Here is a 19,021-nt window from a genome sequence, read left to right on the forward strand (position 1 = left end):
TTTTCAACGTTCGTCTCTGAAGCTCATTCCGGCGTGTTCGCGAGTTGATGGTGGCGCCATCTACCTGAGTTCCGGAGAATTAAAATTCTCTGAAATTGACAGGTCATCACCTCAGCTACGGAATTACTAATTACGTGTGATCAAGGTGATTAAAAATTCCGGTATTTCGTCCAAACGAAAGGTCAGAGTGTTTTATATGTCGGCAATTAGGTCTTGAGTGTGTCCTGTGTACCTGGAATTCTTGAATTGTGTTTATTCCGTGAGTGTAATTTGGCCACCATCTTGGCAAGTGATGTGCTATATATACCGGAATGTGCAGTGGAAAAAAAGGGGTTTTATTTTCGCGTAATTGTACTCCCCCGACGGTTATTGCCCTCCCAGACCTAATTGCCGACATATCCCAGGTCCTGCCCTTTCATTTGATCCCAAATTCAGAATTTTTGACGCATTTTTTTGGCCGTAATTAGTAATTCCGCGACATGCATAAAATTCATAAAAATCTAGTGAATTCTAGTGACAAAAAGTTACTAGATCGCGAGAAGGCCGGGCCTTAATTGTCTTTGTTTTTAACAGTTATTAAGGTGAATAATCCTTCAGATAAACTTGGGAATAAGAATGAGATATATATGCATGTGCATACCGATTGGCCTTAAGCTACCGCAAAACCGTCCAGGCCCAGCAAAAACAATAATCATTGAAATAACAATATCTCTGATGGAAATACGATTCGCATCCTGTCAAAACGGTGTCCAGGTCCGGAAATAAGGAGTGAGAAAGAAACATCATAGGCGGAAAAACAAATACACCGTTGTAATTCTGTGCGGGTCCCTCAATTGTCCTTGACGTTCCTGAATCTTCCCTGTCTCCTTTTTATCACTGTTCTCGCGACGAGTAAATTATATGGTATTGAATAATTTGAATAGCTACAAACGGGTAGCGGCGTACATAGCGGTCGTCGTGTTTAATCACCGCAGGGAGCGGTTTATGGACAGTCATATCTCCTATACTAATTGTCTCCAAATGAGAAGGTGACCAGATCCTTGATCAGGTGACGGAAACCCATTCAGCAGCATATACAGTATCCAGAATCGATTAGTGGATCTAAATTCGACATTTACCGAAACATGCATTCGATGTTAGGAAAACGATAGCAAATAATTGAACACGGGTATGCATTGTAACGTAGTATTTTGTGCACACTACTTTTCGTCGATCGCTTACGCGATTACAGCGAATTCTCCCCTTACGGAAAGTCACCATCCATGGCAAGAGTCGAGGGAAACCTATTTGTAGTACGTTTATTAATTTTGTTTTATTTCTTTGTATTTGTTCTCATTATGAATGTGCAGAGAAATTGTATGTAACCATTTCGAAATTTGAGATCGCATTCATAGAGAACCGATTGTAACTGTCCCGTATGCCCAATTAATTGGCACTGGTAGATAATAACTTAGTCATCATCAATCATATAATTTCGTTGCTTAATCTAGATGTTGAGTATACTCACGTATTCGCGTATTTGACTTCGCGTTTGGTGGGCATAGACAGCAGATCTGTGCTAAATGTGATTAACTTTTGACGCTGGAGAGTCGCCATCCCTGATGTTAGCCACGTTTGAGGTTTTACTGGTCGCAGAGGATATCTAACGAGTCTCTTCATGATAGTTATTGAGTCTCTGTGCGAGTGGGGCGACCGTTCCTTCTGTACTATTTACAATTTTGTTGTGGGTAGAGATTTAGTGTTTTCCGTTGTTTGATGTTTGATGTTCCACGACTTTGGACCCCTTTGCGTCAGAGTCGAGGAATTTTGTGATTCTCTTGCCATTGAATTTCACTTTCGTTTTTTTAACTGGAAGGTCTCGCGACCGAAAGTGTTTGACTTCCATTTTTATTCGTTTTCTTTGCGATTGTTAGAGTTGGGGGTCGCGTCGACTTATCGATTTTTGCCTTCCTATCGTTTTGAGTCACTAAATTTAACTAGACATTTTTTTTGAAATTGTTCGATCCATCGGCTTTTCTTAAATTGTAACAAAGCAATCTCGTAGTAAAACTCAGTTGTTCATGACATTTAATTTTTTTTTACTTCATTCCAATTTATTTATTTTTTTATTTTCCCCGTAAACTCTGGAACTTGAAGAAACTGTTATTTTACTTCGCTAGACAACAGTGACTCGTATGTAACTTGTTTAATTTTAACCGTAATTAACGTTAGTAATGTACAATCATTTTAAAGCGGATTTTTAGTAGTAATTATTTTGGGCTTCGAGGCACGTCTTAATTGAAAATTGTTCTCCCCGACAATTGATGGCTTTATTTTCATACAATCTTAATATCCCAATCATATCCTCTTTCAGCTTTTGATACCATTGAAAACTCTACGTATCGAGTTGCTGGAGCCATAGAAGCTGAAAGTAGAGAAGGATTCTGATCGTGGTTATTCACTTAAATAATCTGGTGCCTAACGATTAATTTTTGATTCGGTTTTGAGTTTGGCGTCAAAGGGCTACCTAACGGAAGGAGAATTTCATGATTCTGTCAAAATTATGTCGCAGCATCGTATATTTTCCAGAGCGTCTTATTCCACATTGCGATTCTGTTTTCATTAAAGACGACATGATAATAATTTTGATCAACATCAAAGAGACATAAAACGATCCATCCAGTAACGCTTAAAAGTAGAATGGATAAGTAAATGAAAAACCACATCGCGTATTTGTCAATTTCCATGGTGATATCATAGGCAGGTATTCGTTCCGGTGACTTACTTATCATTCAAGGCAATGATGTCCTAATGATAATAGAAATAATGATAATAGAATTTAGTCCGGTCTGGACTGTCCATTTTTCAGTAATTTTTCTTGTAAAAATTATTTCGAGAATTATCCTGTTCCCCTTTCTATCTAATCCAAATCTTATCCAACGACTCCTTTGACGTCACAGAAATGTGGAACGCTATCAAAACTTCCCCTCTTTTATTTCTTTTTTTTTAGCCCAACATAACACCAGTTCGGAAAATGCATGAAGCTCACCCTATTTAAAGGGTGTTGGGTGAAAACACATCTTCAGTCTTGTTCAAACAATTATTTGTTTGAAAATGAAGGAAATTAAAGAGTATAATTTCACGAATCATATAGTAATTCAGATTTTCAGAATTCAGAATTCAATTGTAATGATGAAATACGCGAAAACAAAATAGTAACGGAAGTAGGGACGGTACTGTCTATTTCAGAATTACTAATAAATCTCTCGTCTAGTTGCAGATTGAGGTCTCCTGAATACGGAAAAAATCTTGAAAAAATCTTTGTCAACAATTTTTTGAACTAGTATTGTTTAATGTTGACCAATGGGAATCGTGTAATTTCCGCGGTGGGTTGAATAGAATGGGAAGAGGAGAACGTGACGCTAGTGCAGTAGATGACAGGAAGAGGTAACGTGAAGGTCAGATCGTTATTGGGCATGTCACTTATAGGGGGATCGTCTCACGGTATTTGACCAGAGAAAATCAGCTCTTATGACCAATAACCATGCCTCAACATTTATCGGACAGCCGCCAGACCTTGACGGAAGCCCTGACTTAAATCTAGTTGTAGGTTTATTCTACATTATTCTTGGTTTCATTTTTATTATCATCATTATTTATTACTATTTAGTATTCTATACGGTTATTAAAAAAATTCCGGAAGACGTATACCAAAGAGGAACCATTCCTTAGCCCGTGAAGGATGACGATACAAAAGTGACCGCAAACAGAACTTGTGAAGCTATGGAGGTGCTTATGGTTGCATTTACAATTTCGAAAGTTTCTGCCAAGGCATCATGTAAATCTGCCATCGCTCGGTGGAATTGCATAGCTATGAATTTTAACAGGGAATTTTATCAGGTGAAAATACTCCGATAATGATATTGGTCAGGTGACGCAGTAGGTAAGTGTTCGGTATTTATACGATAACCGTTTCGATGTGTTTCTGGTTTCTTTTTCCACAAACATCGAGTCCCTTTTTCCAAAATCTCGTCAGTATCGGCGCGGCACTAATTTCACCTCACCACTATCATCGTCATTTTTATTATTTTTATCATAATTATCACAATTATCACGACTTCACCACTACTTAACTCATGACCTTATAATGCTGCGGAAATATAACTAATTATGAAATATTATTACACAATTTCTCATTGATTTTGAGAATATGAGGACACCGGTAATGGAATATGGGGGACAGAGAAATAATTTTGAACACAGTGGATTTAATACGTTAATTTTAGTTGATTGAAAATGGCACGAGGAAGAAATGTCTGTTCACTACGACCTGCCAGAGCAGACTAAAAAAGTGGTCAAGGAGACCAAAAGAAAAATTATTCGTGGATAACGGCCACGTACACGAAGAGACATTTCCAGCAAAAACTCATACGAAAATCGCATCAGAAATTACCGGACCTGGAGCATTGCGACCTTGCCCCAAAAATTACTGGCCAGTCCAGTAAAATTTCCTAGCTCAGACGTTCGTAAAATTTCATTCTATTCCATCGAAAAAATTGTGGGAAAAAATGTAAATAAAAAAATGGATAAATAAATATTCTATTGGTAACAAAGAACTCAAATTTTGGACCTGACGAGACTCGAACCTACGATCTTTCGCGCACTAGTCCTACGTCCTAACCACTAACCTAATACCTATTATTATTAAAGAGTTTATTAGCATCATATACATATATACATACATACATGTACAGATAGTAATGCTTATGAACTAGGTCTCCAGCCCGTGGCTCTTTATCTAATGTAGAAAGGCTTATTATAACATATTAGTTACTTAGAATAGTTGATTCATTTACAGAAGAAGTATGAAAAGGGAGAGGATGAGAATTTAGAAAAAAACCCTATGATTGGCGAGTTGAGGTAGGAGTGATGTGGGAAGGAAGCGGGATAGGGAGAGGCGTTGGGGGAAAGAGGGTCAACGATATGACCAAGACGATTTTTTATGGAATTCGAGATGGTTAATCAGGATATTATCGTGAGATTTGATGTTGGACTCAAAGTTGGAGGTGAGTTTGGGGATGTAGGGAAGGGTGGGTTCAATGTTCAATGCCTTGTGGATATTTTTGACAGATGTCCTATAATTTAAATGTCCAATGATTCCGAGGAATTCGTTTTGAGTTACTTGAAGTTTGTTAAGATGCGTTTTAGCTGCATTAGATTAAATTGGGCAACCATACGTTAGAATTGGTCTCACCAGGCTGTTATAAAGAATGAGTTTCAATTTAATACTAAGGGTGGGGGCTTTAAATAAATGGTATAATCTAGCTAAAATCGCTTTGGCTTTGGAATTTTACAGTTCGATATGTTTTTTCCACAGATGTTTATTATCTATGTGGAGACCTAGATGCCTTACAGATGCAGAAGGAGTTATTTGTTGCCCTCTTAATGATATGATACATTTTGACCTCTTTTTTGTGAATAGGATTGCCTCGGTTTTTGATGTGTTGACCTGAATTTTCCATTTGTTTAATTCATTTATTATTAACGAGGCCGCATTTTCAAGTCTGGAAATCGTTTTATTTAAGGAAGTGCTGGATGAGACGAGAGCGAGGTCATCAGCAAATCCAGCAATGTACACATTAGGAGGAGTTTTTGAAAAAACAGAGGATATATATACAGGGTGGCCGATATAAAATTGTACACCCAAATAACTATTGAATGTGGCTAGTAATCGAAAAATCTTTCAAATAGAAGTTGTAGGGCTCCAAGTGGGAAAAATAATGAGATATGTTTTGAGCATTTAAGTCTGCATGTTTTTATGCTGCAAGCATACGTTAATTTTTTTCATATGGGATCAAAAATTTTCTTGTAACAAAAGTTGTTGTACTCGATGAGATGAATCTAATGATGTCATACATAATGTGTTTTTTATGCTTTCTGAGCTCAAAAATACTAAAAATAGAACTTGTCACCGATATTCCAAATTCAGACACGATAAACAGAAAAATAAAGGAGAAACAAAAAAGCGCCAATGGATTGTTCTACTAGAAAGACGTTACAACAAGTGCTCAATGTTCCCACCATGCACTTCAAGACACAACTCAAGTCGACGTCGGAAACTCTGCACAACATTTCGAAGCGCTTGTTGAGGAATGTTGGTAATAGCGCCTCTGATACGTGTTTTCATGTCTTCTGCAGTCGTCGGTCGATTTTTGTAGACTACATCTTTAATGTAGCCCGATAAATAAAAAACAAGTGGAGTTAGATCAGGTGATCGCGGAGGCCAAAGAACAGGACCACCTCTGCCGATCCAACGACGAGGAAACAGAACATTGAGATAATTCCTTACACAAAGTCCAAAATGCGGTGGCGCACCGTCTTGTTGGAACCACATTCTTAGTCTTGTGTCAAAGTATACATGTTCCAATAAAACTGGGAGGTCATCATCTTGTAAAAACTGTAAATAGCGTTGACCGGTGACTGTTCCGTTGAAAAAATACGGCCCAATGACTTGCCCATCAACAATGCCATACCACACATTTACACTCCACTGATGCTGGTGGTCATTGTGCTGAGTCCAGTGAGGATTTTCCATAGACCAATAATGGGAATTATGACGGTTTAATGCCCCAGTACTTTTAAACGTTGCTTCATCACTGAAAAGGACATTTTGGAAAAACTCGGGACTTTCGTGCAAGATCCCTATGGCCTAGTGTCAAAAAGCAACACGATTCTGTCTATCTTGTGCAGACAGTGCTTGTGTCAATCTGATATGATATGGATGGTAACGGTTCGATTTCAAAATATAGTGAGCTGTGCTTCGTGGAATACCTGAATCTCTCTCAATTTCTCTTAAAGAGATGTGAGGGTTCATGTGAACCATGGCCAAAACGGTAAGCGTACGAGGATTGTCAGGATTCATCCGTTGTTGTCGTTGTCCTCGTTGCAGAACTCTTCCTCTTCGACAATTTCTCTCGATAATCCGAATGCATGAAGCTGAGGGATGACGTAATCGGTTTCGGTACCGTTGTCGATACAATCGAGCGGCCGCGTGATATGCACCTTGGCATTCTCCCAAAACCAGTAGAATATCCACAACTTCATTTGCGGAATAAACCATGATACGCGAAATCACTCAAAAATAATCTGAACTCAATAATGACCCGATTCGTACTAACTAAGAAACAATAAACACTAAAGTACACCAGATAGCTGTGGTATTTACACTTTGGTGTTTACTGGTTCTTATTTAAAGGCCACTTTCTGTTTATCGTGTCTGAATTTGGAATATCGTTGACAAGTTCCATTTTTAGTATGTTTGAACTCAGAAAGCATAAAAAACACATTATGTGTGACATCATTAGATTCATCTCATCGAGTACAACAACTTTTGTTACAAGAAAATTTTTGATCCCATATGAAAAAAGATGAACTTATGCTTGTAGCATAAAAACATGAAGACTTAAATGCTCAAAACATATCTCATTATTTTTCCCACTTAGAGCCCTACAACTTCTATTTGAAAGATTTTTCGATTACTACCCACATTCAATAGTTATTTGGGTGTACAATTTTATCTCGGACACCCTGTATATTAAAGAGTGTTGGAGAAAGAATAGAGCCCTGAGGAACTCCAGCAATAATTTTTGTTTTGGTTGATAATATTTGATCTACTCTGACCTGAATAAATCTATCAGTAAGAAATGATTTAATGGTTTTTGTCAGGTATGGCGGAAAGTTTAATGTGTTTAGTTTATAAGTAATACCTGATACCCAGACAGAGTCGAAGGCTTTTTCACTGTCGAGTAGTAGCATGGCTGTATCCTTTTTCAACTCTTGGTTGACATTTATGTGGTTCGTGATACGGAGGAGTTGATGGGTGGTGGAGTGTTTGGATTTAAATCCAAATTGCTCAGCTGGGATAATATTATTTTTGATAATAAAATGATTGTCTTAGAAAAATGACGTTTCGAAAATTTTGGCCATGTTGGGAAGCAGGCTTAGTGGGCGGTAGCTAACTGGTTCGTAGGGAGATTTTCCTGGCTTTAGGATTGGGATGATGACGGCTGTTTTGCAGGCGTTCGGAAAATAGTGGTGGGTTAAACCAGCGTGAAATATTTTCGATAGGAAAGCGATAGCTTTCCCAGGTAGGTTTTTGATTGCTACATTGGGGATTCCATCTACTCCTGGAGTTGATTTGATTTTGAGTTTAGTGATGATGCTTTTTATTTCTTTAGGGGAAGTTAGTTTAATACTTGGAGTGATGATGGGTGTTTTCTTTAGTGAATTGTTAATTGATGAGAGGACGTGCTCAGAGAAGGAGTGGTTACCTCTCTAGTCAGCAATTTCGTGAATTTTTGCATAATGGGAAGCCAGAAGGTTTGATTTCACTACTGAGTCGGTGATAGGGGAAGAGTTAGCAATAAGGTGAGGAATGGTGGGTTTGGGAGAGCTTGGCTACTCGCCATATGGATTGGTCTTTTAGATTAAGTTTGCTAAGTTTGGAGTCCCAGATGTTGTTGCGCCATTCGGTAATTTTAGTATGGATTATTTTACTGTAAAAATTTACCCATGTTTTTAAGAAAGGGTTACGCGATCTTTGCCACTTGGATCGTAAGTAGTTCTTGGTTTTGATGAGGTTAATCAGGTGAGGAGTTCATCTTTAGTGAGGCCGTTTGAACGAGGGGTATTATTTACTATGGCGGAACTGATTATTGTTGAGAAAAGGGAGATGTTGTTATCAATCATCACTTGATTGGAGCAGATCGGGTTAGTCGAAGGGATGGCTTCGTTGATGTCACATCGAAATTTGTGCCAATCAGTCTTCGAGAAATTAGGCCTGGAGGTATCAACTGATGAATATGAGTTACCAAAAACAGTGAAAATGACGGATAAGTGGTCGGAGGGGGAGTCGTGGAGAATGTTAAACGATTTAATTATAAAGTAATTGTTAGTGAGAGCGAAGTCGATAGTGCTGGGGGTGTTCCCGTTTCCAGGGAAATGAGTTGGAGAGGGAGGTTGGTATGAAAATAGGTTATTGGAGGTTATGAGGTTGATTAGCTCAATGCCGGATAGGTTAGATTCTTGGGAGCTCCAGGTGGGATCATGGGCATTGAAATCGCCCGCTAGTATGGTAGAGGCATTTTTTTCAAATAGAGATTTTATTAGGTTAGAGTCAAGTTTTATGCTCGGAGGATTGTACATAGAATAAACGTGTACACTCTTATTATCAATAAAAATTTCGGTACCTACACATTCGGTACTGGATTTGATGGGAGAAGGGAGAACGTTGTATTTCAGAGACTTGTGGATCGCAATTACCACACCACCACCGGCCTTGTCGACTCTGTCTGCTCTAACAATGTTGAAATTTGGTAAATTTATCTTTTTGATAGATTTACTCAGCTTAGTTTCTGAAAGCAGTACAATTTTTACATTATGATTTAAGACTAGATGATTTAGTTCTATTAAATCAGTTTTTAAACCATTAATATTTAAAGCAAGGATATTAAAATTAAGTTTCTTCGTGGGAGCCATGAGGGAAATTGGTGGTGAATAGGTGTTCATATTCCACGAAAATTTTTAATTTTTTCAGGGGGGGATCCGCCTTTTTAAGCCGTGAAATAATTTCTCTGGCACTAGAGATAATAGAAAAGATATTCATTTCTTTAAATTCGTCAACAATTTCTCTGACTTCTGGGAAGTAATTAAATGCGCTACTTAATTGGGTATGAGTTGAAGAACGAGTTGGAGTTGGAGTCCATGGTTTGGATGATGTGGGTCTGGGAGGCTGTGTTGAGGTGGTTGGAGGGTTGTGCGATGATTCAGTAGTTGATGGAGCAATGAGCGGAGGAAAGTCATCTAGGCTGAGATGTTGATTGGCTGAAGATGATCCAGTCAATAATGGAAAGATTGATGATCCGGTGGACGTGTGGTCGCTGGAGGTTTTGAGGTTTGTCAGGAGCTGGCCATCTTGATGATGTATGACTGCCTCTCAGGACAATCTCTAGAGCTGGTCACGTGGGTGGCATTACAGTTAGCACATCTGAAGGATTTTTATATGCACTCTTTGGCATCGAGGTTTTGTCCACATTGTACACAGCGATGTGGAACCTTGCAGTGACTGCTTGCATGTCCAAAATGCTGGCAGCAATAACATTGGGGTTGACCGTTGGATTTAAATTTTTCCACTATAAAAGTGTGATGTAGAATTGTGGGAATTTTAGAGATATCGGTCATTTTTGTGCCTGGTCCGACTGTGATGGCGAATATTGGCAATTTTGTAACTGTCTTATTTGATTTGTCCTTTTTAGTAAATTGTTTGATGTCGTTAACCTCAATTCCGGTGGCTGCGATTTCCTCCTCGATGTCTTGTTCGGAGAAGGATGACGGAAGGCCTTTCAGAATAAATTTGGAGTTTTTATCCTGCGTAAAACCATAGGTGATCAAGTGGATTTTTTTGTCATCCAGAATTTTACAAACGATTTCGTGATCAGCACGATTTAGGAGTGAGATGGTGGATGAGTTGCCTCGGCACTTAATCTTGAAGTCGTTGTTAGTTACCTTGGCGAGGATATTCTTGACGAGTTGTTTTGTGTCAACGCTTCCATTGTTAATAACAATGGGAGGAGTTGGTTCGATGGTTCCCGATCCAGGAAGAATAGTTGGATTTTCAGGAGTTGGAGTAGCACGTGGCTGAAAGAGGTTATGCATGGGGTCTGCGACTCCCGTTTTCTTTATCTTCGATTTTTTCCCTTTAGGGCTCATTTCATTTTTCCTCTTAGAGGTAGCAGAAGTGGTTATGATAGGGTTTTTATTCACTATGGGTAGGTGAGTAGAAAACGGGTAGAGTTAATAACTCAATACAGTACTCTGATGGTTAAAGTTGAAGTCCGAAACACTAGAGTAGAGAGGGCACAGAAAACATCCGTGCAGCTCGAGACTCCGAGCGGAACTGGACCTAATACCTAAGTCTTGTAGTAGGAGCGTAAAAACGACTTCATAAATTTCAGTTTTAATTTTTTTTTCTTTGATCAATTAATATAGACAATTGAACATCAGTAGATTACTGAGGATTTCCGTGATTTATGAAATTAGAAAATAATTGTAATAATTATAGTAATTATTATTTTTATAGCAAACGCCTGATTTTCCGAATTTTTCAATTATTATTCTCCTGGTCTCAACGAATGATCATTCCGAGGAAATTTTAACGGATTTTATTGTTTAATGTTAATTATAATATAATTATACTCAATGAATATTTCAAGTGACGGATATTGGGGAAGCTACATAGGACCCATGAATGGCCAATGATCGACCAACCAATATGTATTGAACAGATTGGGGCTTTACCATTGGACCAACATCGCTCAACCGAACCTCGTTGGATCGATGTAGGCCAACATATTGGCCGAATAGCGAACAACCGAGTATTGGCGAACATGCTGGAAGTGTAACTGGTCACGCATCCGAAAACCGAATGTTGGCCAACAGATTCTGGCCAATACATTAGCCAAGTCTGCTGGCTCAGAAATTCCTACACGGAATATAATCAATAATTTGATGTTTTCATTCATATAAAAAAAATTATACCCATTTTTTAATAATAAATTTACGATTTGATGTTGTGACCTTGACCGGGGAACTTAAATATATTAATTACTGGCGAAGACCCGATATTCGGGAATTAACGATAATCTATAATTTGATTGGGTAAATGTCCATAAATTTACGGGCTGAAATATTAAGGGGGGGGGGAGCTGATAAATAATTGTTCGTGGTGACTAATCATTGAACTCTCTATATTCTAAGGCTTTCTTACATAAAATTTACACAACACAATCCAGGCCTTTTCTTATAATTAATCAAGGGTGGAGGGTAAGGCCAGCCAGCTCGCGACACACTGATAAATGTTAATACTAATAATTAGGAAAAAAAATTGCTATAACAAGAACTAACGAAAAGGGGGGAGAAGTTACATGATTGAAAAGAGGGGTGAAGTTAGGGAACGATGGAAAGATTACTGAAAAATAGGGGAATTATTCTTGTACAAAAATATTGATAATAATTAAGAGGCTCACCGGCGGGGGGGGGGGGGGTTGTATTATTACAGTATTATTACATGGGTATTTGTTGGGGCGGGAAAGGTAAGAATGGGTACTCACGGAGATGGTGACTACTTTAATCCTTCCGGAAAAAATCCTCGGTGCGGGAAGACTCCTCTGAACAATTCATCCACAAGAGCCGTTCCTCCCTGATCGTCACTCCTGGGTCTTTTGTACAAATTCTCCTCCAAAACTCTTCCACGAAGTTCTCCACACAATTCTGCCACAATAACTCCTCAAAAATCTTTCTCAAACAGAAATTCTCCAATCTCTACAAAATTCTCTCCCGAACTCTCTCCCAAAAATCTCTCCACAACTCTCTCCAAAAACTCTCTCAAGACAACTCTCTTACAAAACTCTCTCACGCACGGGCAGCTGTATAACGAGTGATGGCTTCCCCATCCTCGTTATGCTGCTTCCCCGATTATCGGTGATAATCGGGGTCAATCGTTATCGGGTCACTCGTTATCGAGTGTCCTCGTCCTAATTGTTCGTTGTTCCGGGGTTTCCTTTTCTTCCGGGGTCACGTGGTATTTGACGTCTTCTTGGGGGGGTTTTCTTTCCATCCGTAGGCGCGTATAGCGACGAGGGGAACAGCGGGTGAGTGCGGCGTTTTCTCCTTCTCTCGTCGATGGTGTTGCTAGCGGCGTGAGTGTAGCGATGGGGGAGGGCGCGGGGCAAGGGGAAGGACTATTGTTGGGAGTGGGAGCCAACGGTGACAGGTTTCCTAACCTGTTGCCGTGTTCTTCTTAATATTCCTTAATTCTAGCTAATCCTAAGAAAAAAAATGTATAAATTAGGGGCTGGGGAGGGGACCAAAAAAAAGTGCCTCGTCACAATGTATCTGCCTTTTCCGTAATTATCGATGCAGATATATCTTTTCTAGTTAGCACAGTCCAGCAACTGTCTTCTTTTAAAATGTCACATATTCCTGTATGCTCATCCCGGCCAAATAAAATAAAAAAAGTACATAATAACATTTTTTTCCAACAATCAGAGCATCGATGTCACTTAAAATTACGATATATACAACTTCATAAAATGAAATTTCGAGCTCGTCTGGAATCATCAAAATTTGCTTTTGTGAAATATTATGATTCTCCCACGCAATTTTCGTAACAATCTCTATTTCTCCTCGTAAATTAATAGTGTCACGTGGCAATAGAGCTTTGATTTCCAACTGGTTATTTGTGAGTAAAATTTTTCGTGATTTCGTTCCATCCAGGTTTAATGGCATTTCAGCTTCTCCATTCAATAAACGATAATTCAATCGAAGCTGATATTCGATGCCTATCGTTTTACAAAGATTGACATGGCTGACAGCTGCGTGTGACGTAATTTTTGTTTCACGATGCTTACCTTCCTGTCTTATTGTGCAAATATTCCATAAAGGACCACATAATCGCATCACTGTTGCATGGTGGATTAAAAGATAGTGTTTCGGCTTTGTTGTAAAAGGAAAGAGTTCATTGCATGATTCAAGGTATTCTGTCACTCTCATTCGCAGCTCAGAGTGCAAATTGAAATCGGTGGGCTTAGCTACCATTATTTCTACTATGACAATCAAGTCTTTCAGTAGATCAACGACTGTATCATCGACTGAAATGAAATCACCAATAATTAAAAGTAAATATCGAATCAGAGGCAACATCTCAGATGCAGACATGATAATATATTCATCCTCAATGTGATTTCCCAGTACTTCTGATGGTTTATTTTTCTCCAGTCCATAATCTATACCTCTGATGCGATCATTCAGTTGGGACAATGTAAACACTTTTTTTAATGTGTGTAACGTGACATTTCCCTAAGCGACCGGAAATGCCCATCACCTTCGCCCTTCCTCCCTCTGGCCTCCTTGCCGATGCAAAAACTTAACTAAATTGGGACCTAAAAAGGTTGCGCGGCGCCAGCTAATTTTCCGGATCGAGGAATCAGCAACTCGAAAACTAAAATCTAGATTAAAACCGAAAAACGTATCACTAACCCGTACTTATCTCTAATTCAGCAAGGGGGTTGAGGGAGAGGTAACGGATACCTGCGCTGCTCAGTATGCGAGGTTGTGGAGAGAGGGGAGGATTCGGGGAAAAGGGCAAAAATGTTCAAAAAATAATTTCTCAAAACTGTACTAACGTTTCCAAAATTAACTAATTTTTATTAAATCGAACCCGAACACGGATGTCGGAAATCTCCCAGTTGACTGCAACCAACGGTATGTAACGCACCCGCTATCGCGGTGATAATTTCCAAAAAAAAGAAGAAAAGAAGTAACCCCATTTAAGTCCGCGAGGCACCGGAGGGTGCTTGGGATGTCTCCGAAAATTCAGGACCCTGTTTAAATAATTTACTGTAAATTTTTCCCACAGAAAACCTTCCCATAATTCCGCGAGTCCTCAGGAGATGCTCGGGATTTTCCCAAAATCTAGGTCCCCATAAAAGGGCTAATAATAAATTTTCCCCGTGGATGAATTATAGAATTTCAACTCCACGTAATTCCGCGGGCCCTCGGGAGAGGTCCGGGATTAATCCCCAAGAAAACATTGAATTAAATTAATTATTTATGAATTTTTCTATCACCGAGAAAATTCTCGGCGAGCCTGGAAGCGGCGTTATAGGAAAGCGAGAGAGAGATGGAAGATGATATGCGAGAGAGATCGCACTACGCCCAACGCTCGCGACGCGCGTTATAAAATTTTCCGACGGTTAAAAATCCGCGACACCTCAATGCCTCCACCGATCGGCACCGGATAAACTCCTACAGCGAGGGGGAATATTCGCGAACATCCTCCCAAAATTGGGGAACTCCACCACGTAAGGGGATCGCGATATCTCCGTTTTAGAAAAAAGGGATTTTCTCAGCACCGTTGTGCTGGAATTCACGCTCAACGTTGAGCGGAGCGGAGTGGGAGAAACACTCGCAGCCTCGACGGCATGGACACCCCTCAAGGTTACCCGAGTAAATTCCTCACGTTTCCACGGGGGTTTTCGACGGTTTTCCCCCGGGATTTTCACACGTTTTCTTACGCGATATGCCCCAAAACCTCCACAGGGACGGCCCTGTGGGATGAATAACCCTCCACACGCGATCAGCCATGGTTTTCTGATAAACCATGGCCGAGAAAGCATTCGCGAACACCTCAACGGAGGGAAAACGCTGTTCGATCCGTTGATCGAACAGGATAAATATTCACTCGCGAGCCGAAATAATCATGCGGTCTCCAGTAACCGGTGTTACTGGGATAAATTTACATAAATATTCTCACCTTCCCACGCGGTTTCCGGGTGGCGTGGGATCCTCCCATTGTCTTTTTCACCTCTGTGCTCTCTGGGGAAAACTCGTTCTTCTTCTCTCCGGGCGATAACTGCCAAAATATGGCGGAACTCGTGCCTCGTCGGAACGTTAGTTCCGGCGGATTGAGCGCGACGGCGCTAATTGTCCTGACACGCTAATTTCTCCCCATTCAAATTTGAATGGGGGACTCGAATTTTTAATTATCAACCCAACTAACCCTCATTATCGTGGCTAGTCTTTCCCGGTTGTTTTCCCCGGGGATTCGCGGACGCACTAACTCCAAATGACTTAACCTAAGACGGCAATTCGGGGAGGTGTCGGTCGTAACACCCCCACCGACCTTCCAACACTAACCCGTAATTAAAATTCCTCATGAATCCCTCTTTTTGAGGTCCGACACGATTTCCCACCCTAATTACTAATCCCACGATCCTAAACTCTCTTTAATAAATCTCTATTCTCCTGCTAATTCCGGAATTAGCAGGGAAAAATCACTAAAATTCTAAACTGTCCTAACGTAACCTCCGGTCCGTCCGGGACAATCGCGAAACCGTGATTTTATGTTAGTGTTTAATTAATTATTACATTTCCTCCACTGGTGTGGGATTCGCAGGTTGGGCGCGGCTCTCTCTCAAAAAAAAAAACGGTGTATGTCACATGTGATAAAATAAAATGTGATAAGATAAGTCCGAGGTCATAACGTGTAACGTGATTTTCGCGTTAATGGAAAATATTTACTGGGATAAATCATGCTCTCTGCCGCATCTATTGGGTCCGCTAATTCCCTACGCGTGGGGAGTTGAGGTTATAGTACTGAACCTCAGCTCCCAATGAGATTCCTCTCCAACTTTACATCCGCCACTTTGGTATTTCGCGGGAAGTCTCCAGAGGCCCTCACTGCACCCTGGGGAAGGGACAGTGACGATCTCTGGTCACGCACCTAATTTTAACTTATCGGTCTTTCCTAACTGTTTCCTTAACAACTACACGGAGAGAAATATTTAGTAAAAATTACGGAACTTTCAGTTCACTTACCGATTACGGAATTGATTCGAAAAATTTAAATGACGGTATCGTTATTTTTGACCGATTATTCAGATAAAAATTACGGAACACCGCGGAAAATTTCCGTGACTTTAGATAAAAATGACGTGACAGTTCCGTAAAATTTCCGACAACCACATTTCGCTCCAGAATTACGGAAAATACACGTAATTTTTATTGAATATTTCTCTCAGTGTAGGCGGAACTTATTGTCGGTCATGTCGCGAGGACGGGCAAACCCCACCGTTCTGTGGTCTCGTCCGTATGTGTTATCGGCTATTACTGGGTAGGTGCTAACCCCCACCTCCCCCGGCATCTTCGGTCTTTCCTAATTGTGTCCTCAACAACTAGGCGGCTTAAATGGTATTTCCTAATTGTATCCTTAACAACTAGGCGGCTCTCTGGTTTGCTATTTTATCCACTTAAAATAGCTGGCGCCCTCCTGGTAAATTCGTAGATGCTACGGAACCGGCAAAGGTAACCAATTCCCCGGACTTACGGAACACTCCGGGGAAAACATCGTTATAAACGACAAACACCTTCTAATACGTCATGTATAACATCTACATAGAGATTTTTCAATGGGTGGAAACCGTTAACTCTATAAAATATAGATCTTTTATTAATACCTGTTTGTGTTTTTTCTTCTTTAGATAATTCATCCTCATAAGACAATGGTGATCGCAAAATGCATTGAGATTCATCCTAAATGTTCTCAATTCACTTTGTCAATTAAACAAAATCGACAAAATTTTGCCTGACGAAAACTCTCTCAAAGCCCAACATAGAATGAAGCCCAAGATTATCCGCAGTGACTGGGGCCACTTTGAAAAAAATTTGTTGAGTTTTGCCCGATGACAATTCAATGGATATTCCTGTAGTTTCTAGAAAAGCGAGTTCATCCTTTGCTCAAAAAAAAATTATTGTATGTTTAAAAACTTTCCAATCAGGTGTATTAAATAAGATGAACAAAAAGATATTTTCTAGTTTTGACTGAAGCTTGGGAGGGAGACAAGAAATTGATAAATATACTGCACCACACTTGGAAACCCCTTTGTGGCTTCCTAGTGGATTGTTAGTTTCATAGTCATCAAAATAAAAGAATAATGGAAATGTGATTGTGTGTGCAGAATTAATAGAATTAGTATTAGTAGATAATTTGTTTCCGTAGTTCACGTTCAATAAAGGTACTGAATATTTCTGAGTTCAAATGCATTGAATTACAATATTTTATGGTTTCGTCATAAATACCAGGTAATTGAAAAAACTTTTTAAGCACACATCGTATCGGTATAAACTGTGCAGTCACCGGCATCATTTTCAAAATTCTTTTGTTATTAACGACGACAAACTCTTGCATCTCTCCCAGTTGATATGATTGTGGTTCAATATACGATTCATGATCACGAAATAATTTTAAACACTGAAATTCAGTCTCCATACCTCGAAATAGTTGAGCATTCTCGAAATTCAATTTTAACTTTCAATTTTGTCAAGTGTATCTGCTTGGGAGGCCCCGTGTTGGATCGATTCTATAACCTTCCCTTTAACATCATCTAACACCACATTTCATCATTTTTGTGTGCAATGTATGATTTCGGGTCTAGGACAATGTCTTGAATGGTCAATGTCTTGAAGTTCAATATTTCTTTTATTTTAATTCGCTTTGAACTTCACTAACGTTTTCGTTTTGTTTAAAATATTTTGAAATTGTGCTGATATTTCGTAAAGAGATGAACGAAGCATAAAAAACAGTTGAAAAAGGAATAAATAAATTACGGAAAAAGAATGAGGATGTTCTAGGAAAAATATATAAAAAATAGATAAATATTACAAAAAAAGACCAAACGAAATATAAGGAAAGCATAAAAAGGGGACGAATAAATTCCAAAAAAAGGATAAATAGTAGACGAAAAAGGAGTTAGAAAATGACAGGAAAAATATATGAAAAGGTCATAGTTATTATAAAAAAGCCATTAACAATTTTAAAATAAGATCGAAAAGCGGGTAAATAAACAGTGAAAAACGATTTACAAATAGATCGGAAAAATATAAGAACAGGACATCGATGTTAGACCGACAGAAAAATTCAATTAAAATTACGTGCCTGTTCCGTAATTTGGATGCCTTTTGTATAATAAACTATATCCTTTTCATATATTTTTCCTATCCTTATCTAACTTCTTTTTCGTCTTCTATTTATCGTTTTTTCGAAACTTATTCGTCCCCTTTTTATCCATTTGGCCCTTTTCTGTAATATCTATCTGTTTTTTATGTATTTTTCCTATAATTTCCTCATTCTTTTTCCGTAATTTATTTATCCCTTTTTCTACTTTTTTTATCATTCATTCATCCCTTTATGAAATATCTGCACAATTTTAAACAAAACGAAAACGTTAGTGAAGTTCAAAGCAAATTAAAATAAAAGAAATATTGCACTTCAAGACATTGGCCATTCAAGACATTGTCCTAGACTCACGAAAACTTCTTACACATGTATTTGTCCCACAAACAAACACGGCCAAATTATTATGAACATTTTTCAAATGATATAGATATAATAAACGATCACTAAAGTGGTCTCTGCATTCATGACAAA

Source organism: Fopius arisanus, unplaced genomic scaffold, assembly GCF_000806365.1.
Source record: "Fopius arisanus strain USDA-PBARC FA_bdor unplaced genomic scaffold, ASM80636v1 scaffold00084, whole genome shotgun sequence".
Taxonomy (NCBI): Eukaryota; Metazoa; Arthropoda; class Insecta; order Hymenoptera; family Braconidae; genus Fopius; species Fopius arisanus.